Raw genomic sequence first — 22650 nt, forward strand, 5'->3', positions numbered from 1 at the left:
TTTCTACGAAGCCCCGACCCCTCCAACCGGCAGGACACCAGGATCAATCAGCAAGGCCAAGAGTAGCCTCTGTGTGATCAAGAGATCTCAGACCCACGTTGTTTAAAATCCAAAGTCACTCACTACCTCTGGAGCTCTAGAGACAAGTATCATGAGGCAGTTTAGGACTGTGTTCTGCTGCATTAAGGAGAAACCCGCCGAGAGTGGATTATTCAAAGAGGCTTATTTTTTTTCTTTTTCCCTTTTCTACTTGTAAAGAGATCTAGGGACAGGTGGCCCTGGAAGGGGGCGGCTACTCGAGGAGGTGTGCTCGGGCCGTCTGGGCGGCCCCGTCGGTGAAGGGTCTGCCTTCGGAGTCTGGGGTAGAGCTGGGCCTCAGGCTTCCTGCTCAGCGGGGAGTCTGCATCTTCCTCGCCCTCTGCCCCTCCCCCTCTGCTTGTTTCAAGAAATATATAGATATGGTGTCCTGATGGCCGGTCACCTCCAGGCGGCACGCCATTTGCATCTCAGACACAAAGGAGAGGGCGGGGTCAAGGACAAGGCGCTAAATGAAGATCCCATCAGGTCTGCTTCGACCCCAAACTCTCCCCCAAGACATCACTGGCCCATGCCGGTTGCATGGGCTTCTAGGGTCTAGCCTGGGAATCGAAACCTCATTAATTACATGGCGCCCATGGGAACGTCGGCTCTGATCTCCACGCTGTGATCCTGTTGGACGTGGACCAACGTTACCCTGGGAAATGCCTGGGTCAACTGTAATCAGATGTGTCAAATCCGGCAGTGAGGCTGGGCTTGGAAAGCGGGAGGGGGTGGCGTGGGAGAGGGACAGGAAGGGAGAGAAACGGAGGTGGCACAGCCGTAGGACAACACTGGGAAGAGGCGGGGTTTGGGGGCAGCTCAGCGCACGTGTCTACATGTTGTTGCCGTCACAGAAGCCAAGGCTTCCCGGAGCTCGTGTCTGTCAAGAGCCTCCTCACTGAGCGTCCCTTTCTCTGGCTCTATTTAGTGGAAAACAATGTCTGTGAGGAGTGGGCCTTCTCCTCAGAAGCAGCTGTGGGGGCAGGAGTGTGAGACTCAGACCTTCCGGAGGCTTCCAGATTTAAACCAATCCCACAGACCTGCGACAGAATCGCCTATAGAGAGCTGTACTACCGCCAAGTGCCGGGTATATAGTTATCTGTGCCAGAGGTTCTCATCTCTTTTTAAAGAAAAAGCCACACATTTGGCTAAAAGACAAAGTGGAAAAAATGTCCTCTTGAACAAATATTCAGGATGGCTGCTCAGAATGTTTGAAATGATGAACTGTGTGGAAAAAGGAAAAAAAAAAAGAGCCCGTGGCAAGTTGTTAGCGGGCTATATTTGGGGGTCCAAGCCCAGGGCCCCCGCCAACGGAGTTCACCCAGCCCAAGTGTTTTTCCATGTCTATTTATAACTCTCCACACATTCACACACAAAAAATGCCGTGGACATTCGACTTCTTCGTTTCTAGATGACTAAAATGTTCTAAATGTATCAGATTACAGCACGTGAGAACCTTTGGCACGGCCTGCGATTAGCCTTACTTACTGGAGAAGGGATTAATCAATGTGCAGAAAACAACGAAACGGGATCCTTTGGGAATTCGAAAGTATGAAAACAACTTTTGCTTTATTTCCCTTTCAAAAACATAATTGGCCTCCAGAAAACTTGACTGTGCTCCAACCATGTGAGCGGCGCACTTGAGACCTGCACAGGAGGACGGCACAGTCTCTGGTCCCAAGGAATGTTCTGGGGACGTACAGGTAGTGGAATCAAATACATTCAAAGGATGATGGGGGCTCGCAGAGCCGTGGACGGATGCTGGGCACACGGAAGAGGGAGTGAAGGCAATCAGGGGTTGACGTCTCCAGCATCCACTCCTTGGGCTCCCTTTGTGGAGATGTAGGGTTTGGGGCAAGCATGGCTGATGGGGAACACGTGACCTGGTGCGGCCAATCAGAGCCGTCCATACCCCTGGGCACAGTGACTGGCTGGGAGCGGCCAAGCTCTCTAAACTGGACCAGACTGGAGGTCAAGCCTCTGGCTGGGAAGGTGACATCAAAGACCCTCCTCTTTGTGTTGGATTTGAAGGAAGACGCCCCAGGTGCTGCGGGAAGCTGTTCTGTACCTGGAGGTGAGTCAGCCTTCAGACGGGGTTGACTGCAGGAGGCGAATGGAGAGACAAAAATAAACTAGTCCCTGAATCACCAGAATATTGTTTACCTAACACCGTTTTTATTCTTGATTTTTCAGTCACAGGAGGCAATAAATTCCTCCCACTGTTAACGTCAGTGTGAGTTGGGTGGTTTTGAACTTCAAGTCAAAAGATCCTTAACTCAGATAGGATAAATCCGGAAATGCTTCATGGAGGAGGAGGAGGCATATAACCTAAAACTTGGAAGATGAGTAGGACTGGGACCAGTGAGGTGGGAGAGGACAGGACGGGTGGTCCCAGCGGCTGAAAGGCTGCATGTGGCTGGAGGGCCCTGTTCCAGCTAAGCTGACCCTGGAAAACTGGGCTGGCTCAGCTCACCAGGAGCCGTGAAGGACACACTAAGGAATTTCCTCTTACTGTTGTAGGCAATGCTTGCGTGAGTGCGACAGGAGGTCGTTCCCTGCTTTCTCAAGCCGCTTCCCAGGTACCAGCCTGGGTCAAGCTTACAGCAAATGTGAGACAAAACAGAGAATGTTCCAGTGAAAAATCAAAGAGCATATTCGTTTCCTAGCGCTGTCGTAACAAATTACCACAAACTGGGAAGCTTAAAACAACAACTGTTTAAGTCTCTCATAGTCTAGAAGCTGGAAGTCCAAAATCAAGATGTCACCAGCGTCATACCCCCTCAGAAGGCTCTAGGGGAGGATCCTTCTTGCCTCCTCCAGCTTCCGGTGGCCCTGATGTCACCTGTTGTGGCAGTTTCACTCCAGTCTCTGCTTCTGTCTTCACACGGCCTTCTGCCCGCCATCTCTCTGTCCTCTTCTTCTTCTTCCAAGGGCACCAGTCACTGGATTTAGAGCCCACCCGAAATCCAGGATCATTTCATCTTGAGATATTAACTCATTCCATCTTTAAAGACCCTATTTCCAAATAAGGTCTCATTCTGAGGGTCCAGCTGCACAAACGGGGCTGGGGGTGGGGACGTCACTCAACCCACCTCACTGACCAAAACCCGAAGCCAACTCATGCTCCATGATTTATGCCACTTAAACCACGGGTCCCCGTCCTGATGGCTGTGCTGGGGCCAATGGTGCACATTGCTGGACCCTCAGGCCACCTGTGAGCCCGCCCAGGTGTGCCCCCTTAATAATTAGAAGAATTTGTTGAGAACTCACGATGTAAGATGACGGCACTGAAAGCTTCCTCTTCGAGCGTAGGTACTCCTGTCGGCTTCAGACAGGGCAAGGTTGTACAGGACAAGAGCGGGTGCGGAAAATAATAACAAAGGAGGGGCTGGGCAGGAAGGCCTTAAACTTCCCCACTGCACAGCTGCGGCTCAAGTAAGCAAAGCCACTTGCTCAGAGGAGCAGCGACAGTGCCGAGCAGCAAGGACACTCTCCCTAATTCCAAACTCGTGTTTGTAACCTCTCTTACTACTTTCTTGGCTCAGCGCGGAAGTAAAAGACAGCAGGAAAGTGGAGAGCATTACCTTGTTGAGTGAATTATCTTGATGGTCAAGTCAAGGGAGAGAAAGGGAAAGCCGCTGAGCAGTATGTGTGAAACCCCGAGCTCCCTTTCTGAATTTGCAGTTTTTACCGTCAGGCACTTTTAGTGGCATCGTGCTGGGAGCAGCAAGTCCCTGGGAGATGATCTGATGCTCTCAGGACATTTTGCTTCTGGGCAAAGTGTCCAGCCCGACAGTAGTGGGGGGCACTGAACAGGAGAGACTTTTGAGGGGGCGTCACTCAGTTTCTAAATGCAGAAAAATCAGCAACTCAGCTTCTGACAGGGACCCAGGAGAGGGACTTCGGAGACAGTCGTTATAGATTGTTCTCTGAAGCCAACAGGCTAATGGGGTTTTATGGCTCAAGAGGCTGAGCCAGCTGGGACCTGATTTCTTCGGGCTTCGGAAACAAACCAGAGTATATTGTCGTCCTCCTGTGCGTTCGCGACGGCCGTTCTGTGTGCATTTCTGATGGTTTGATGTCAGGAAAACGACTGCAGTTCCTCATGTGTTGAACTGATAGGGGCTAAGATCTCCATATGAGTGACTTTTCCAGGTAATTGAAGATGAAGCTGTTGAGAATGAAAACATTTGAGTTTTCACTGTTTGGAGAGGACCCTTTCCAAGTGGTACTGCACATCTTGGCAGCTTCTCAGACAAGGCATTGAGAGGATGACTCGGGGTCCCTGGTAGGAGCGTCATTTCTCTTTCTGCCCTGTACAGCGATGCTATCAGCAGCTGGAAAGCATAGTGGACTGTCTGGGCCCTCGATCGGGCTGCCTCAGCTTTGAATCCCACTGCCAGCTCTGCGATCCCACAGAAGTGACCTACCCTCTCAGCCATTTTCCTCATGCATAAGGAAATACATAAGGAAATAATGATTCTCACATCCTGGGGGTTAAATGGGGTTGTGCATGGACCTGATACATAAAAGCTTTTCGGAGGACACTTGACAAATACAACACGAGCATATCCTTAGCATTATCGATGACGCGCAAAGAAGTCAGCCATTCTAACAGCCCCTACACTGACTAGGCCAAGACTGTTGTTTTCGTTGAGTTTTATGTCTGCTTTGTATTTTTTTCTGTTTTCCTGCAGAGGCGAGGTGATCTGATTACTTCCTCACTGCCAGACCTCTCTCCGCTGAGGGTGCTTGTCCCCAGTCGCCTTCCTCGTACTTCCTCGTTCCATTCATTCATTAATATCCCCTGGTGACAAAATACAATGTAGGAAACAAATGCCGAGGAAAAGTTCTGGATCCAGTGTTCTGAGAACTGACAGAGAAGGGATGAAGAAAAAAAGAACGGACGAGTGTGAAGGAATTGGTAAGAGCCAGAGGAGAGTGACAGGGGACATTCCACAAGCCTGAGAGGCCCCTCCCCAAGCACACCCCTAATTTTCCACTGTCCGCAGACAGCAGCATAGAGCCTCATGCACTTTGCTTTTTTTTTTTTTTTTTTTTAAGATTTTATTTATTTATTTGAGGGAGAGAGAGCATGAGTGAGGAGAAGGGCAGAGAGAGAAGCAGACTCCCCGTGAAGCTGGGAGCCCGATGCGGGACTCGATCCCGTGACTCCGAGATCATGACCTGAGCCGAAGGCAGTTGTCCAACCAACTGAGCCACCCAGGCGTCCCTGCACTTTGCTTTTGACATGAGCGAAAAGTCCGAAAGAATCTCAGAGGTCCTCCAGGGTCATGTCCTTCAGGATGCAGTTATGTAAACTTGGGTGCCTCAAACTCGGCAGATCCAAAATGCTAAATGTCTCACATTCGCGGCCCAAACATGCCCATTTTGTCTGCTGGCACTACATGCGGCGACACGGTTGGAAAGCTGGGGGATGTTGGGAATCTCCCCGACACTTGCCTCCCACCGCCTGTTATCCCAGACACTCTGCTCTCCGATCACTCCTCCGCCCCTGACCATTTCTGTTCCTCACCTCTGGCTACGGGTCCTTTGATCCTTCACTTAAAACTTGGCTCGTTCCTGGGGCGCCTGGGTGCCCAGTCAGTCCGTCAGTGAAGGGTCTGACTGCTGATTTTGGTTCAGGTCATGATCTCAGGGCCGTGGGTTGGAGCTGGGCTCTGTGTTGGGCTCCACGCTTAGCACAGAGTCTGCTTGTCCCTCTCCCTCTGCTTCTCCCCTCACCCCAAATAAATAAAATCTTAAACAACAACAAAACAACCTGGCCCATTCCTTCTAGTGAATGCACTGTCCTAGATCCTTTATCCTTTAGGGAGGAGGGATCCAGAAGCTGGGGCCACCGCATCAAAGCTGCAGAGAAGAATGAGGTCTGGGAAAGGTCAATACACTTGGCAATAAAGAGGTCACTTTTTTGGGTTGTGATCTACTTTGGTAGTCGTAGTCTGGAGTGCAGTCAAATCAGCATGACGCGGAAATGTCCACGCACGCAGCCACAGAGACTCGCCCTTAGCATAAGCGTCAGATCTGAAAGGACAAGTCTCCAGCTCATACCCTTTATTTTGCAGAAAGGGAAATTGGACCCAAAGAACTAAGTGTCTTGCCCAGGAGAGTGACACAGCAGAGTCTGGAATCTCAGGGTCCCTGAGTCCCACCGAATGTTTTTTTTTCCACTAAATCAGTGGTACTTAGCACGGATTCATATTAGAATCACCTGGAGGGCTTTTAAAAAACCTGCCTGCATCTGGCTTTCCTCCAGAGATTCTGATGTAAAAGGCCTCGGACAGAGCTCAAACTTTTTTTTATTTTTAATCTCAGTGAGGAAGAACTGGATAAGAGCTAGGCTCTCTCTCCCTTTTCTTGGTTGAGTCTTTTTCCCTCTGATTCAGGTCCTTGAAGGTAAGTAAAGGAAATAATGATATTTCAATTCAAACACAAAGCAGCATGGAGTTGGCGAATCAGAAAACCTTTGAACCAAAGTGACATTAAAGATAACCTAGTCCAGTGGCTTTTAAAAAGAACTTCGCGGTGATGCCTTTGTCCAAGCGAATTCTTCACATCTGGCCCGCTGTTTCAGCAGTTAAGGTTGGAACTCATTGGCTTGCTGTGGACATGGGGGCACCAGGATGGGCACTGGGGACTGTCAGGAGAGGCTGGGAAGGCTCCCCGCAGCAGGGACGAGTCGGGGCCAGTTGGCAGTGATCTTCGGGGTCATCACCCGAGGGTCCCTGTAAGGAAGGGCCTGGGAGGTAAGGTTCTTCCATTCTCGTGGGTTGGATGTTGTAAAACGTGCTGTGGATTTTTTTTTTTTTAATTATTTATGAGCGCGAGAGAGGGAGGGAGCACGTACAAGCAAGCACAAGGGGGGAGGGGCAGAAGGAGAGGGAGAGAGAAATCGAGAATCACACGCAGACTCCCCGCTGAGCACGGAGCCCCACAACGAGGGGCTCAATCTCATGACCCCGAGATCGTGACCTGAGCTGAAATCAGGCGTAGGACACTCAACTGACTGAGCCAGCCAGGTCCCGCGCACTGTCAAGTTCATCACAGCTTTGTGGGGTCCGAACCAATCTATGCTCATGTCCACAAGAAAACTTAATGGCCAACATTTCTCCGTACAGTTAATTACATGCAACTTTTTAATTATAGAGTTAACATTTTATTTAAGCATATCTCAACTTCTTCTGTGTCCGGTCAAATTTTACTTAAGCACATCCCAACCCTGGAGATGTCTGTGAATTGCTGTGGGCAGGGTCTCCCAGCACCCAGATGACACATGACCTTCCTAACCTGAACGTGATGACGACCTTCAGAACTGACCAGTGTATCGAGATGATACACCTGCATTTCCTCTTTGGTTAAACTCCTAGTTTGATTTTTTCCCTCTCCATTGAATGACCTATGACTGGAATCAAAACAATTTTCTTGGAAATCAGTCTTAGGATATGAAATCTATCAGCTTACGATAGGTGGTTGTTCGAGAGCCTGAGAAAAAATTACCTTCCTAAGCTAAGCAAGGTTAGCTTAGAAAAATCTCAGCTACATTCAGAGCGATTTGGGGATTCCGGTTGCGCATTATTGCCTTGGTATCTGACAGATAGTCTTCGGCCTATAAATAGCTTTGTCTCCACACGGCAGTCAGTGTAACATTCCAAAGACATTTTCTTTTTTTTTTTTTTAATTTAAATTCAATTAATTAACATATAGTGTATTATTAGTTTCAGAGGTAGAGGTCGGTGATTCATGGGTCTTATGTAACACCCAGCGCTCATCGCATCGTGTGTTTTCCTTAACGACCTTCCCCGGGTTCCCGCATTCCCCCCACCAACAACCCTCAGTTTGCTTCCTATGATTAAGGGTCTTTTACGGTTTATCGCCCCAAAGACGTTTTTGATGACAGCTCGGGATCCACATTGAAGACTCTGCAATGCGGGATGGGCCCAGCACAGAGAACCCAGCCGCGGATCCGGGCTGCGGGAATATGGCCCGGGCCGGACTGAGCATGTTCACAGGCAGGGGGAGACCATCAGGCCACTAGGAACCACCACCTGGGCCTGGCTATTCTAAGGACTGTGCTTTTGTTTTTGGCATTACTGGCAAGATGCATCCTCTCAGAGTTGTAAATTACGTAAGAAAATACTAGGGAAATAGGGAACTTGAAGGAGAAGTCAAGGCAAGGAGCTTGGAGTTTCTGCAATTTGGGCAGGTGGGCGTGCTGAGTCATTGCCTTTGAGGTACGTCCTTAGTCTGTGGCTACAGCTTGCTGGAACTGAGGACATGTCAGAGACAGTGACATTATATGTGTCGTGGGGCCGAGGGATGAACAATTTTTCAATGCATTTTTCTACCGAGTGTGTCTTTGGTTTTTAAGATCCTGAGTGGAAAGTCTAGGAAATCACAAAATTGCAAAGGAAATGATGAAGCCCCAGTGTACAGCCTTGCCTTTGGAGGACTGCACAATCTCATCGCTCTTGAGCAAAAACCTCCTCCTGCCCTTTGATGCAGGAGAGAGGGAACACCCTTTCTAAGTCCCAACACAGCAGAGAGCAAGATGAGCCTCTGCCCCTTTCTTCCAGAGTAGAATGGGTCAGATGGGGAATGTGACTTATTTCCACTTTCAGGGCTTGGACCAAGGGGACTGGAGTCTGAGAAGAGGCAGAGTCTTTTCAGTCTGCAAGAGGGACCAGCTTAATGAAAGCCGGGTTGCCATTGTGAAATTAGATGCTAGATTTGAGAATTACTTCTGACCTAGTGATACAGTCATAAATAAACTATTAATAGCATGACTTCCATTTTGTTCAGTAACTTTATATCTCCCAACAGAAAGGTCACATTGTTTTGCTCTCCAGTTGCATGAAGCAAAGTTCTGGGGTTTTCTCCATAAACCCACAGGAGTTTCTGTGTGATGATGAGAACTGTTTTTTTGGGCTTTTTCCAGGCAGAATTTTCGATAGTGGGTTTTTTTTTTCCTTTTTTTGGGGGGGGGGGGGGTAATTTTTAACCATCATTTAGAGCCATCACCTTGGCCATTTTGTGGGGACATCTAAATCTATACATGAAGAGGAAGTCGTGCCAGGGTTGAGATAAAATCCTGCGTTCTACAGGGCTGCGTGAACCAAATCTGACCACTTGACATTTTGAGTCTAAAGAATCTCTCAATTTCTCCGATTCTGGCAGGAACAGGAGAACATCTTGAATGTTTCTAAAATTCAGTGACCTCTTTAATTCATTCCACTTGAAGGAATGGTTAAATTTCTGGACCCCAGTTTTTCAAGGCTTTCCAGAATGGACACGTGCCATCAGCGCCCCCTACAGGTCTGAGTCTTTCCAGCCAGGAAACTCCTGGAGGTCCACCATGAAAATGGCTTCTCAGGTCTCAGGCCTCAGGTCTCAGGTCTCAGGGACAGCTGCTGATGACGGACTCACCTTCCTGCTGGGAGATTCACGTTCTGGGAAAGCACCTAGGTCTGGTCTTACACGTACATAACATGCCGCAGGAAAACACAGAGCCAAACAGGAATTCTGGGGCCCTGGTAGTGGGTTCCTTGCACAACATGAATTTCTTAATACTCTATTCTCTCTCTCCTTTGTAAGCCAATTCCCTCTGTGAGAACACACCCTTGCGGTGTGTGAAGTCCACACATTGTTTCTCAAAAAGTTTTGGACTGTCCCAAATTTTACATGCTAGTTTTTTAATTCACTCATTCTTTCAGTCATTCACTCAAGGGATACTGTGGTAGGCCTTGTGATATGGGACTGATGTGTGAAAGATCTTGTTTTGAGCACCTTGGATAAAGGAAGGACTAAGAGAGATTAAGGTCCTCTGTTCAGGGGGCTTAAGTACCGGGCGGGGGGTGGGGGAGACACATAATACACAGGTACATGAACAAATGTATAATATGATTTCATGGGGAGGTGGTGCTATAAAGGGAAATAAAGCAGGCTAAAGGTCTAGAATGACTGATAGGGTATACTCGTTCTGAGACAGTTGGTCAAGGTCGGTTCAATCAGAAAGTTGGAGAATCAAAAAAAAAAAAGAAAGTTGGAGAGTGGGACGAAAGTCCACACCAACATGTGGGTGAAGAGCGTGTCAGGACAACAAAAGCAAGTGCAAGAGCCCTGGGGCAGAAATGAGCTTGTGTGGTCCAGGAACAGCAGGAAGGCCCTTGTGCCTAGAACAGAGAGACTTTAAGGAGACAGTGACAGGAGATGAGATCCAAGAAGTAAGCAGGGTCCGCTATGGAAGATCTTCTAGAATATGGCGGGGAGTTTGGCTTTTATGATGAGATAAGCAGCCACTGGAGCTCTGTGGGAGGGGAATGAGGTGATCAGCTTTGTGGCCTTAAAGCTTCATTGTGTGGAGAAAAAACTCAAGGACCACACATGTGGAGACAGAATCTAGTCGGGTGCCTGTTGCAGAACCCCAAGCGAGAGGTGATGGTGGCTTGGTGGGCGTCATCAAAGGGGTCAGAAGTAGACCAATTCTGTGTATGTTCTGAGAGTTGAGCTCCGGGACTTGCCGGTGAACTGAATGGAGGAAGTGGGAAAAAGAAAGACATCAGTAGGACTCCTGGGCGGTTTGGCCCCCGGGGAACTGGGCAATTAACTGAGGCTGGGCAGACTCGGGGAGGAAGGAGTCTGAGTGGGTGGGTAGAATCGGGAGTTCTGCTTGGACAAGTGAAGTTGCAGAAACTTATTAGTCACCATCTGGAGACGGGGAGCAAGCAGCTGGATCTGGGAGTCTGGAGCGCGCGTGACGCAGGAATAACCCGGGGGCAGTATTTATGGAAAGAGGAGCTCTGCTCCGTGAGATGTCGTGATATTGCCTTGTTGATCTGCTCCTTTCCCGGGTCTCGGTTTCCTCATGGGCTGGCTGGCCTCTCAGGGTCTTTTCTGCTTGGCAAGTACAAAATAGAACATTAGCATTTAAACTCACAGGGCGGCAGCAGTGGGCTGAGCCTGCTGTCATTGGGACTTAAGAACAAAGCGAGGTGTAAGACCCAAAGAAGACTGGCAGTTATCTTAAGAATTGGAACCGGATGGCACCTGGGTGGCTCAGTGGGTTAAGCCTCTGCTTTCGGCTCAAGCCATGGTCTCAGGGTCCTGGGATCAAGCCCTGAGTCGGGCTCTCTGCTCAGCGGGGAGCCTGCTTCCCCCTCTTTCTCTGCCTGCCTCTCTGCCTACTTGTGACCTCTGTCTGTCAAATAAATAAATAAATAATCTTAAAAAAAAATAAAAGAATTGGAACTGGAAATGGCGTCTTTGCAAAGCAATCATACTGCTGCCTGTTTCGAAAGTAGGGGCGTTGGGGAAGGAAACACTTCAGCAGCAGAAGATGAACTTGCTCAAGGCAACACAGCATACACGGGGTGGGGGGTAAGCCGGATCTGGGGGGAAGGGCAGGGGTGAGTACCATCCCCCGCATCGCCGTGACCTGCAGACAGCACCAGGTCGGCTGTGAGCACTGCAAATCAGGAAAGAACTTGTCCACAGAGGACTTGTTTTGCTTTCCTCTTTTTGATACTGGCCTAATTCGCCCGGGGCATTTTTCAGTTTATTTTGTCACTCATTTTTTCAGAAGTAGCCCTTAGCTGCAAAGTATCTTGCCTCCAGGATTTATCAAGCATCCCCACCCTTCTTACCCCGCCCCCCCAACAGCCCTCGGGGTTGGGAAAGTCATTATCTAATCCTGTTTCAGAGATGGAGGAATCCAGGGGCCAGAGGGGCTGAGAGGTGAAGCCACCTGTTCCGACCACACAGACAAGAGGGGGGATGAACCCATCTCAAATCCAGGTTCTACGAATCCCCAACTCTTTCCTCTTCCATCACTCCGTCCAACGGTCCAAACCAAGAGGCCCGGACAGACTACTTGGCCAAGTTCTCGGCTATGACACAATGGATTCTTTAGGTGCTTTTGTTTTTGGATCGGAATGTGATTTTAAATGACCTTGGTTTAGTTTTTTATGTTACTTTATTTAAAGCTTCGCTTATATTGCTAAAGAGTGAGGCCCGTGACACATCAGCCGGCATGTTTTTGAAGCCCTTCAGAGAGAACCATGAGGCAGTGAGCCCCGCTTCGAAGGACTGCTTTCTTACGGGGATCCTCGGCAAGACGGTCACAGCCGTCTCACGAGTAAAGGGACGAGTTAAGTCCAAGCTCACACATTTCCCCACACAGGATGTACGGGAGGAGGCGGGGGATTCGGGTCCAGAAGAGCCTTGCACCGTTGCAGTTAGTATAGCCACAGAACGAATCATCTACCCCCCCTCCCCCTCTCAAATAAAGATGAAAAGGACGGTCCCACTACTCTCACGGATTCTGGGGTCCGATGCTTAGACAAGCCAGAGGGACTGTGGCCCAGTGAAGTCTGGGCAGATTTCATGGCTGGAAGGGACTCGGCAGCTGGGGCTGGAAGCTCTAGAGACATTTCATGGGCGGGTTTGGTGGTTGATTGGCCATTGGGGGAAACTCAGCTGGAGCAATTGATTCCAAGAGTGTCGTGTGGTCTTTCCACATGCTTGGGCTTCCTCCCAGTGTGGCGCCTTCTTACACGGAGACTCGTGGCTCCAACACCGAGTGGCCCAGAAAGCAAAGGAAGACACTGCAGTGCCTTTTTAAATGAACCTCAGAAGTCATGCATTGTCACTTTTGCACATTCTGTTGGTTATAGGCAAGTCTCAAGCCTTCTTGGAGTCGAGGGTAGGGGGCATCGACCCTGCCTCTTGATGGAAGGGTGGCAAGGCCACGTTGAAGGAACACAGGGACAATGGAAGGCACTGTGGCTGCTGTCTTTGGAAAACGGCATCTGCCATCCTAGTGGAGATACATTACCTTTGGGTTTTCCCAACAGTAGGGAAGGGACACGCCTATCAACCGAACACCATGGAAGTACGGCTGGGGATGTGGCTCATGGCCAGGTGCCACTGGCTGGGTGTGAATCTTCTCTCCCATCCAACCAGCCAAGCCAGGAACCAAGCCAGGAACAACCTGGCTGAAGTGACACCAGCAAGTGGCAGCTACGGAGCTAAGAGACAAGGACACAACAGTGGAGCAAACGGGCCTCTATCCTCAAAGAGCTCCTGGACCGCAAGCTAGTGCACAGAAAGCTGGCTGGGGTATAAGTTTAAAGACTTTATTTATTTATTTGATGGCGAGAGCACAAGCACAAGTAGGGGGAGCAGCAGGCAGAAGGAGAAGCAGCCTCCCCACCAAGAAGGGAGCCCAATGCGGGGCTCCATCCCAGGACCCAGGCTGAAGGCAGACACTTAACTGACTGTGCTATTCAGGTGCCCCTGGGGTAGAAGTATGTATGTATGTACGTGTGTAAGTATTTATTATTAACATATACTGTATTACATGTCTCCGGGGCACAGGTCTGTGATTCATCAGTCTTACACAACTCACAGCACTCACCATAGCACATGCCGTCCCCGGTGGCCATCACCCAGCCCCCTCCCTCCAGCAGTTTGTTCCCTGAGATTAAGAGTCTCTTATGGTTTGTCTCCCTCTCTGGTTTCATCCCATTTCATTTTTTCCTCTCTCCCCGCATGATCCTCTGACTTGTTTCTCAAGAAATTCCACATATCAGTGAGATCAGACGATAATTGTCTTTCTCTCATTGACTTATTTCGCTTTGCATAATACCCTCTAGTTCCATCCACATTGTTGCAAATGGCTAGATTTCATTTCCTTTGATGGCTGCAGAGTAGTCCATTGTGTATATATACCACATCTTCTTTATCCATTCATCTGTGGATGGACATCTAGGCTCTTTCCCTAGTTTGGTTATTGCGGACACGGCTGCTATAAAAACACTAGGGTACGTGTGCCTGGGGTAGAAGTTAAAGGTGTAGATCCCTTCCTTCCCCCATTCTAATTCAGTTAGTTCCCGTTGGCACCTAGGACTCTGCATTGTAACGAGCCCGTGGGTGGTTCTGGTACAACAGGTCTGAGGAGGGCGCTTTGAGACACAGGCCCCGGTGGCTTCTGAGCGATCCAGCTAGCCACCGCTGGCCCAGCCTCTCTAGAAGAATCTGAACTTGGCCCTGGGGGCAGTTGAGATCTACCTTGAGCTCTCTATCCAGGTCCTAGGTGGAACAGCTGGTCCTTACAACTGCTCTTGCCCTGTTTTTAGAGTTTTCTTTACTTCTTTTCAGCCAGTCCTTTATAACTTCAACCTCCTGTTATAGTGAATAACTGTCTATTAAACCTCACCTGTTCAAATTACTATGTGATTCCTTTACAAACTGTCCAACGAATATTCACACCCGTTTCCTTGATCTTTATGGAAAAATATACTTGCCTTCACCACTGATGTTGGGCTTGGCCAAGTGACTTGCTTTGGCCAACAGGGTTTGAGCAGAAAGGACCAGCCTAGGCCCTACAAGTCATCATCTGTTTCGACTTGCCCCAAGGATCAGTCACCAGTCCTCCAGCCTGGTCTCCCACCTGAAACTGTCCAACCAATCCACAGACCTGTGAGCTTGAGGACAAGTTATTAACGTTTTATTTCTTTTTAAGATTTTATTCATTTATTTGCCAGAGAGAGAGAGAGAGATCATAAGCAGGCAGAGCAGCAGCAGAGAGAAGGGGGGAAGCAGGCTCTCCACTGAGCAGAGAGCCCCATGCGGGGCTCGATCCCAGGACCCTGAGGTCATGACCTGGGCCGAAGGCAGAGGCTTAACCTACTGAGCCACCCAGGTGCCCCGTTATTAACATTTTAAACCATCAAACTTGAGGAGGGGGCAGGGAGGGAATTGTTACACGGCATCACTGTGGCAGGATTCGGTGAGTACACTGTCTCGGGGACTGTGGCAGGACTCGGTCAGTACACTGTCTCGGGGCAGCTGCTGCAAACACGAGACTGGAGATGTGAGGAAGGGGAAGAGCCAGGTAGGCCTTCGGGAGACGGGCCGCTGTCCCCGGAGTGGCCAATGATACTGCCACATTCCAGTACTAGAATCATTTTTTTTTTTCTTCCTGACCATCTTAAAATGTTCGACCAACTTTTCAACAAATAGAACCAGAACAGCTGACCTTCCACATGTAAAACAAGAATATAGACACAGACCTTACATCTTCCACAAAAATTAACTCAAAATAGGTCATAGACTTGTGGTGCCTGGGTGGCTCAGTGGGTTAAGCCTCTGCCTACTGCTTGGGTCATGATCTCAGGATCCTGGGATCAAGCCCCGCATCAGGCTCTCTGCTCAGCGGGGAGCCTGCTTCCTCATCTCTCTCTCTGCCTGCCTCTCCGTCTACTTGTGATCTCTCTCTTTCTGTGTCAAACAAACAAATAAATAAATAAAATCTTAAAAAAAAAAAAAAAGACATAAGGCGTTTGTCCAGCTCACGGAACACTGCAACAGAGAGTGAATCCTGGTGTAGACTTAGAGCTTCAGTTCATAACAATGTATCACTGTGGTTCTTCAGCTGTAACAGCTCCCAGGCTGACCTAAGATGCTGCTAAAGGGGCAGCTGTGCAGAAGGAGAGGCAGGGTAGGGCAGTTTGTACTTTGGGTGTCATTTTCGCTGTAAATCTCAAACTGCTCTAACATAGGAAGTCGGGGAAGAGACGCCTGGGTGGCACCATTGGTTAAGCATCTGCCTTAGGTGCAGGTCATGATCCCAGGGTCCTGGGATCGAGCCCCAAATCGGGCTCCCTGCTCAGCAGAGAGTCTGCTTCTCCCTTTCCTTCTGCCCCTCCCCCTGCCTGTGCTCACGCACACTCTCTCTCTCTGCCAAATAAATAAATAAAATCTTTTGAAGAAATTTAAAATATGGTCCTTTTTTTTAAAAAAAAAGTCTTTGAAAGGAAAAATAAAAACTCAGTTTCATCAATTTTAGAATTTTAGGTCCCTCTCCCTCATCATTCTGCCCAGTGTATTGGATGATTTCTTTTCATTTTTCCAGTGGTCCAAAATGAAAACAATGTACACTTCATGTTTTAGTTATTATCTTTTTTAAAGATGTGTTTACTTGTTTTTAGAGGGAGAGAGCACAAGTGTGGTGTGGGGAGGGGGGAGGTGTGGGCAGATGGAGCAGGTGACGCCAACTCCCCACTGAGCAGGGCTCCATCCCAGGACCCTGAGATCACGATCTACATAATCTTTGCGGCAAAGGATGAGATGGTGGGAAAATGAAATTTCCCCTTTCTGATCTGTCTCCCCTGTGCAGCGGTAACAGCAAATTCTAGAAGAAAGATCCTGGTACCACTGCCAAATTGTAGCTTCCCAAACCTATGCCAAGTGAGCTGTTTTCCACGGGGACGACTCATCCAGCTGGCGTCACCTACACAGCGAGCTCCTAAAGATACCGCGGCTCTCAGCGCTGACGTCAAGCCGGACGAGAACGCTCAGGGCTGAGTGCTTGCTCCGAGTCCCAAATTGGAAACATGAGCTTGCCCGCATCAGACGTCCCAGCGACCCTGACAGATGAATCCTCAAGTGCGCCTCGTGATCACTTGTTTAAAAAAGTACCAGTGATTTTTCATTGTCCCCGGCCGCTAGAGACAGCTGCCGATTAGGAAGAAAAAAAAACATGGACAAAAATCAAGTGGTGTTATTTCCCCAGGCACGGTAGAAAGAACCAAGTATGAAGAAAAATACAAGTTCCAACGCTGAAAAGAATAGATGGAGATTCCTGATCCAGAAGCCACATTTTTAGGGAAGTAGGCTGTGCAGTTTTATTTTTAAATCGAGATGCCATAAATGACACACACCTCACGGCATATGCACTGTGTCCTTACCTCGTCCGCTGGCTTCATTTTATTCTTTTCTACCCTCATTTGCCCTTTGCCCCAATTTCCTTAACTCTTTTTAAAAAAAATACTGTATTGTATATTTTCATAAAATATGGGAAGTGCTGTTTGATAAGTAAAAATGCCATATTTCAAAGGCATTAGTTTCTGAATTTGCTGTGACAGGTTGTTTTAGACAGGTTGTTTAAGAGTTTGCTTTAAAATATCTCAAATCAAGTTCCACGGGGTGCCCGGGTGGTTCAGATGGTGAAGCGGCCTCTTGGTTTCCGCTGGGGTCGTGATCTGGGGTGGTGGGATCGAGCCCGATGCGGGGCTCTGTGCTCAGTGGGGCGCCTGCCTCAGATTCTCTCCCTCTGCCCTCACCCCAAATAAATAGGTCTTTAAAAAAAAAGAGTTCCTTAATTGAGTATAAAGAGACATATTCCAGGCTTTTGAAATCAGGATTGAAAGAGTTATATCTGTTTTATAGATCTCCCAGTGTGTGTAGATATATACACTTAATATATATATAAAATAACAATCTAGTGGGATATATAATACCAACTTTCAACTAGTTTCAGGGCTCACTGCTCAGCTCAAATAGCCTTATTTGTGGGGCACCTGGGTGACTCAGTCAGTTAAGCGTCTGCCTTCGGCTCAGGTCATGATCCTAGGGTCCTGGGATGGAGCCCCACATACGGCTCTCTGCTCAGTGGGGAGTCTGTTTCTCCCTTTCCCTCTGTGCTTTCCCTTTCTCTCTCTCTCTCAAATAAATAAAATCTTTAAAAAAAAAAAAAAAACAGCCTTATTTGTGAATTAGAAACCCAAACCCAGAAACCAGCCCTAGTGATTTAGCCCGTGTTGCTTCTCTTCACCTAGGGTCCTGACGCTAGGTGCGTCCATACCCGTGCGGACTGGTCGCGGGAAGAACGGTCAGTGGTAGAAGAAAGGAAGGTGACAGCATGGCTGTCCCAGCTTACTAGCTAGTATTTGCCGCAACTTCTGAAGAGTTGTCCAAAAGTTAACGCATGTTCTGGTAGCTACGGCATGAGCCCAAAGAATTCTAGAACCTCAAATCATGCAGTCTGAGAAGGGGTCACCTTTGTTTCTAAAGGAAGTCTGGGACTGAATCCTACTGTCTTGGGTCCAAACCCTGACCAGGGCGCTAACTAGCTGTGGAGCCTGGGGTGGACATGTCACTTGCCTGCTGGAACCTTGACTCTCTCACTTCCAAAATGAGGAAATCATCCCCACCTGATAAGATAATGTGGGGACTGAGCTATTTATATCTTGTACTCTAGGGACTGGCACGTGATAAGGGATCAATAAACGTAATTACTAGGAGTAGATAGTGGTTATAAAAGTCATGAAATGTAATATGATTCCTAAATGCATGCCAGATCTGGGTGTGGTCTGGAATTGCTACAATCCGTTATCCAAATAGAGTATTTACCTACAGTCCAATTTTCCTTTGGTGCCGAAATAAATCCAGTAGTGCAAACGAGCAGGATGATTCTTTGGAAGGACTGTAAATACATTTTTGAAGTTAAATATAGCCCGAGAGCCTGTCTACGCACAGCCAAGTTGGCTTGGTTGACATCTTCTACTGAACTTATCATTAGAGGATCCCAAACAATTCTGCAAAGTACTGGACATGATGTTCAGCTTCTCCAGAAAGCTGACAAGTACTCGCCAATATAAATAGCAAGTCAGCGCCCTGACCTCCTCTCGCATTCCCCAGCCTATATGATTTGAATAAGTAACAGTGTGTTCAATGAAACGTTTTTGCAAAGGCTATGAACTAAGCAACATTTCAATGTTCCTTTCAGATCTGATTTTTTCCAACCACATTTTGTCAACCACAGGCTAAGAAATCGCCAATGTGAAAATATTTTCCCAAATGGGAAATCAGTTCAAAGTATGGATTCTTTACACGGACTATGGCACAGTCCTGGGGGGGCGGGGGAAAGAAGATACTACAGAGACACAGAATTATTAACCACGTTTGTTTTACTCACAGGAAGAGGCAAAGACCTGTTACTTCAAAGTTCTAATTTATACTCTCTCATCTCATAACATATAAGAATTATATAATTTATTTTTCCTCCCCCTTTTTTTGAGGAAAAATGAGATTAGAAAAAAAAACAAAAACCAATACCATTTTAGTGAAAAGATCATCACACCTGTTTTCTGAGAGACGTGTCCAATCTTGGGCACCCGAGACTGGCTCGATGCTGCTAATCAAACACCCTTCAGTTAAGCAGCCAGCTGGTTTCTGAGTTGATATTTCATTTTTATGTTCTGTATTTGCCATTAGTACAAAATTCATGGCTAAAATGCTTTATTGATAAGCACGTTGCTAGATAAACCAGTTTAACTACTTTAATAACTTTTTTTAAAAGATTTTTTTTTTAGCAATCTCTACACCCAGCCTGGGGCTCGAACTCACAACCGCGAGACAGTCACATGCTCTACCAACTGAGCCACACACCCCTAATAGCTTAACTTCCCAGTAGAATCCCTGCGATTAATCTTTGACAATGGGACATCTCTTGATTAAATATTTTACATAATGAAATGTAATTGGTGAAGTTATAATGTATTAACATCATATTACATATTACATATAATATAATGTGCTAACATTATATTATATGTTGGGGGGTTGCTATAATAGGCGTTTATAGAATTTGTTTCATAAATCTTTCCTGGAGACAAAAATGTTCTCTGCGCTGTCCAGGGTCAGAGCTAACCCCCAATTCTGGCCACTGAACACTTCAAAATTTCCAAGTGAGACTCAGGAACTGAATTCTGCATTTTATTTAATTTTAAATTAATTACATTTAGGGGCACCTGAGTGGCTCACCCTGCTAATTATCTGACTCTTGATCTCAGCTCAGGTCTTGATCTCAGAATTGTAAGTTTAAGCCCCATGCTGGGCTCCATGCTGGGCACAGAGCCTACTTAAAAATTAACTAATTAGATAATTAATTAATTACTATTTAGATTTAACTAGCCACATACAGCTAGTGGCTCCTGTATTGGATAGTAAAGGTTTACACAGTAAGGTTTAAAACCTAAATAAAAGTCCTATTTTATAAAAAGCATTCTGTCCTCTATGAATTGGAAATTCAGTCTCTCTCACAGAAATTTGTAACTTTGTAAGAAATACGAGGCCTGCTAAGACCAAAATACTAAAATGATGCAAATCTTACTTTTATCCTAATGTGATATCTGAACAGATTAGGCTAACGAAGAATGTCTTCCTTTTCTGCTCCAAAAGGAAGAGATCACCTAAGTGTAGCTCACATTGCTTTAATTTCCATGTAATTAGTGAATTTATTAATCTTAAACAGCCTGAACAAGATAACCAGGATGAGTATGTGCTTTGTGTTTGTCAGACACTTATTTCTTTGCAATATTTTATTTCATTTATTTACTTTTTATTTAAGTGAGCTCCACACTGGGTGTGGGGCCCAATGCAGGGCTTGAACCCATGACCCTGAAAGATCAAGACCTGAGTGTAGATCAAGAGTCATGCTTAACTGACTCAGCTACCCGGGTGCCCCTGTAATTATTTTAAAAATGTGAAGTGTGACTTCTTACATTACTGAGAGAGGGACATTTTCTGAGGATCACAACAAGCCGTGAGCTGCACCACCCATTCTTCACTTGATCTTAGCCAAAAGGCCGAGAAGCAATGCACCATCCATTCTTCATGGAAAGTCCACTTTCATCCTTTTCTTCATGAAACTAGACCGCTCTTTTGCATATTTTCTGTCTTACTCTCCATTCCAGAACCAGAAAAAGCCTTTTGAGAAGGCCTGCTTTGGGTATTATCAAGATGATGACGTGGTAAGCCCCAGGCAGGAGTCTGGCAGTTGGGAGTGACCACACAGTCTCAACTCCTGCCCTTGTGGCTTTGTGGCCAGGTCACTGGACCTTCCCACACCTTTGGGACCACTGTCATGTATGCCTCACACCTCTGCCATTTCTCAACACAGTTACTCAAGGTCAGCCGTAAGACGAGAGTGACAGTCTCAAATCCTTATCTGTCATTCCACATCCCGGCTCTCCACTCAGACCTAAGAATCTGTGTCAGCTCATCTTCTTGACGGACGGCCGGTCTAGGTTTGCTTTGCCTGGTTCTCCTTCCCTAGAAGGTGCACTTTTTTCCCCTGGAGATTTCTGTAGGCCATCAACAGGAGCCTTAGCATCCAACAAGGTCCTCCTGGGTCTTGCGGATCGCGGTAACGGAAGCGGTACACTTCCCCCAAATGTTTGGCCTGCTCCTGAGTCGGCCGGCTGGGAAGCCCGTGAGCCCACACTCTGAACGGGATGGAGAAAGGTTTGGGCATGTTCAGAAGCCTTAACGCAGAGTAGCTGGTGTCCCTCCCTGGCAGGACTGTGGGTACAGCCACAGGAGACTCAGTGCACAGAGAAAGATATGCCCTTGGGGACAGAACGGTCACAGTAAGGTGTACTAATGATTCACAAAACCGGAACCAACCTAGGGACCTCTTGCATATAACGTTAGTTATAAGATGGGCTTAACAGGACTGACTCGCAGATAAGGACAGCTGGTTAGGCTCTTCTGACACGCAGTCTCCAAGACAGAGGCACCTGCTACAGGCTGCAGTCGGAAATTAACAGCAGCTGTACTGCAGTTTTTTTTCCTTAAGCGCTACATAAAGCCCGTGAATCACCATCCACTTCTCTGGGAGCTGAAACTCATTTGGCTTTTGGCCAGAGCGTTCACCGCAGCAACAGTGTGCATGGAAGGCTGCGGACGGCTCCTCCGCTCGTCACCTGCCTGAGCACACAGGTCAGCTCAGCACCTTGAAAGAAGCTGCAGGCTCCTACCAGGGAAGGAGACCCTCTAAGATTCAAGCATAAATATCCATTCAATTACAGCCTCAGCTAAAAGAGAATTCAGGTCAGCCTCATTTCCATTAGATTTTTTTTTTTTTTTTTAACAAATCAAATACCTCTATAGCAATGTGCTATGTGCCAGGCCTTGTACATCAAAAATACTGTAAGTACTTAAAAATATTAAGAGGCTCCCTGCAAGTCTGGTTCAATCTGAAAATAATTTTTCACCACCCGTTTTATTTTCCTTATTTTCCCATACAGCAGCTGCCTCTGTGAACACCTAGAATAAATTCTAGAAGAAATGTGCAGAGGAACTCGGTTGCCAACCTGACGTAGAGCAAATGGTTTTTCTTTTCTTTCCCCCTACACAGCGCCTCTGCTTCGTGACCAAAACGCTTCAGACTCCCGGCCCCAACCATACACCCTCTCCTTTCGCGAGCCTGGGGGATCTGTGTCGGACCCGTGGGCAGCTTATGGACCAGTGGGCTGCCCCGTCCGCCCCAAATTCCAGGGCCGGGTGAACGGCGGGAGCGGCCACCTTTGTAGACACCGCTCCCAGGTTGTAAACGGGCTGCCAGGGCTTCGTCCCCTCCGCACAGCGCCGGGCTGTCTGGAGACAGAGCTAGGGAGGAGCGCTCCCGCCGCAGCCTGGACCCCGGAGAGAGGCGCAAAGGGCAGGTAAGGGAGCCAGACGTCACTGCTGCAAACCGTGGTCCTGATCACAGGAAAGGATGGTGAAGGGGAGGGAGATGAGCCCGCTGTGGGCTCGGCTCGGACTCACACAGGTCAAAGCACACCACAAAACACACCCACCGAGTGCACATCTCGGAAACATCTCCTGCACGAGCGCCCGCTTGGACTTCGGATCGTCTCGGAATCGGACGCCAACGCAGCAGCACAGCCTCTGTGAGCTAGAGAGATGCTGGCAGGGAAGCTACAGAGA

Source organism: Mustela nigripes, chromosome 7, assembly GCF_022355385.1.
Source record: "Mustela nigripes isolate SB6536 chromosome 7, MUSNIG.SB6536, whole genome shotgun sequence".
Lineage (NCBI taxonomy): Eukaryota > Metazoa > Chordata > Mammalia > Carnivora > Mustelidae > Mustela > Mustela nigripes.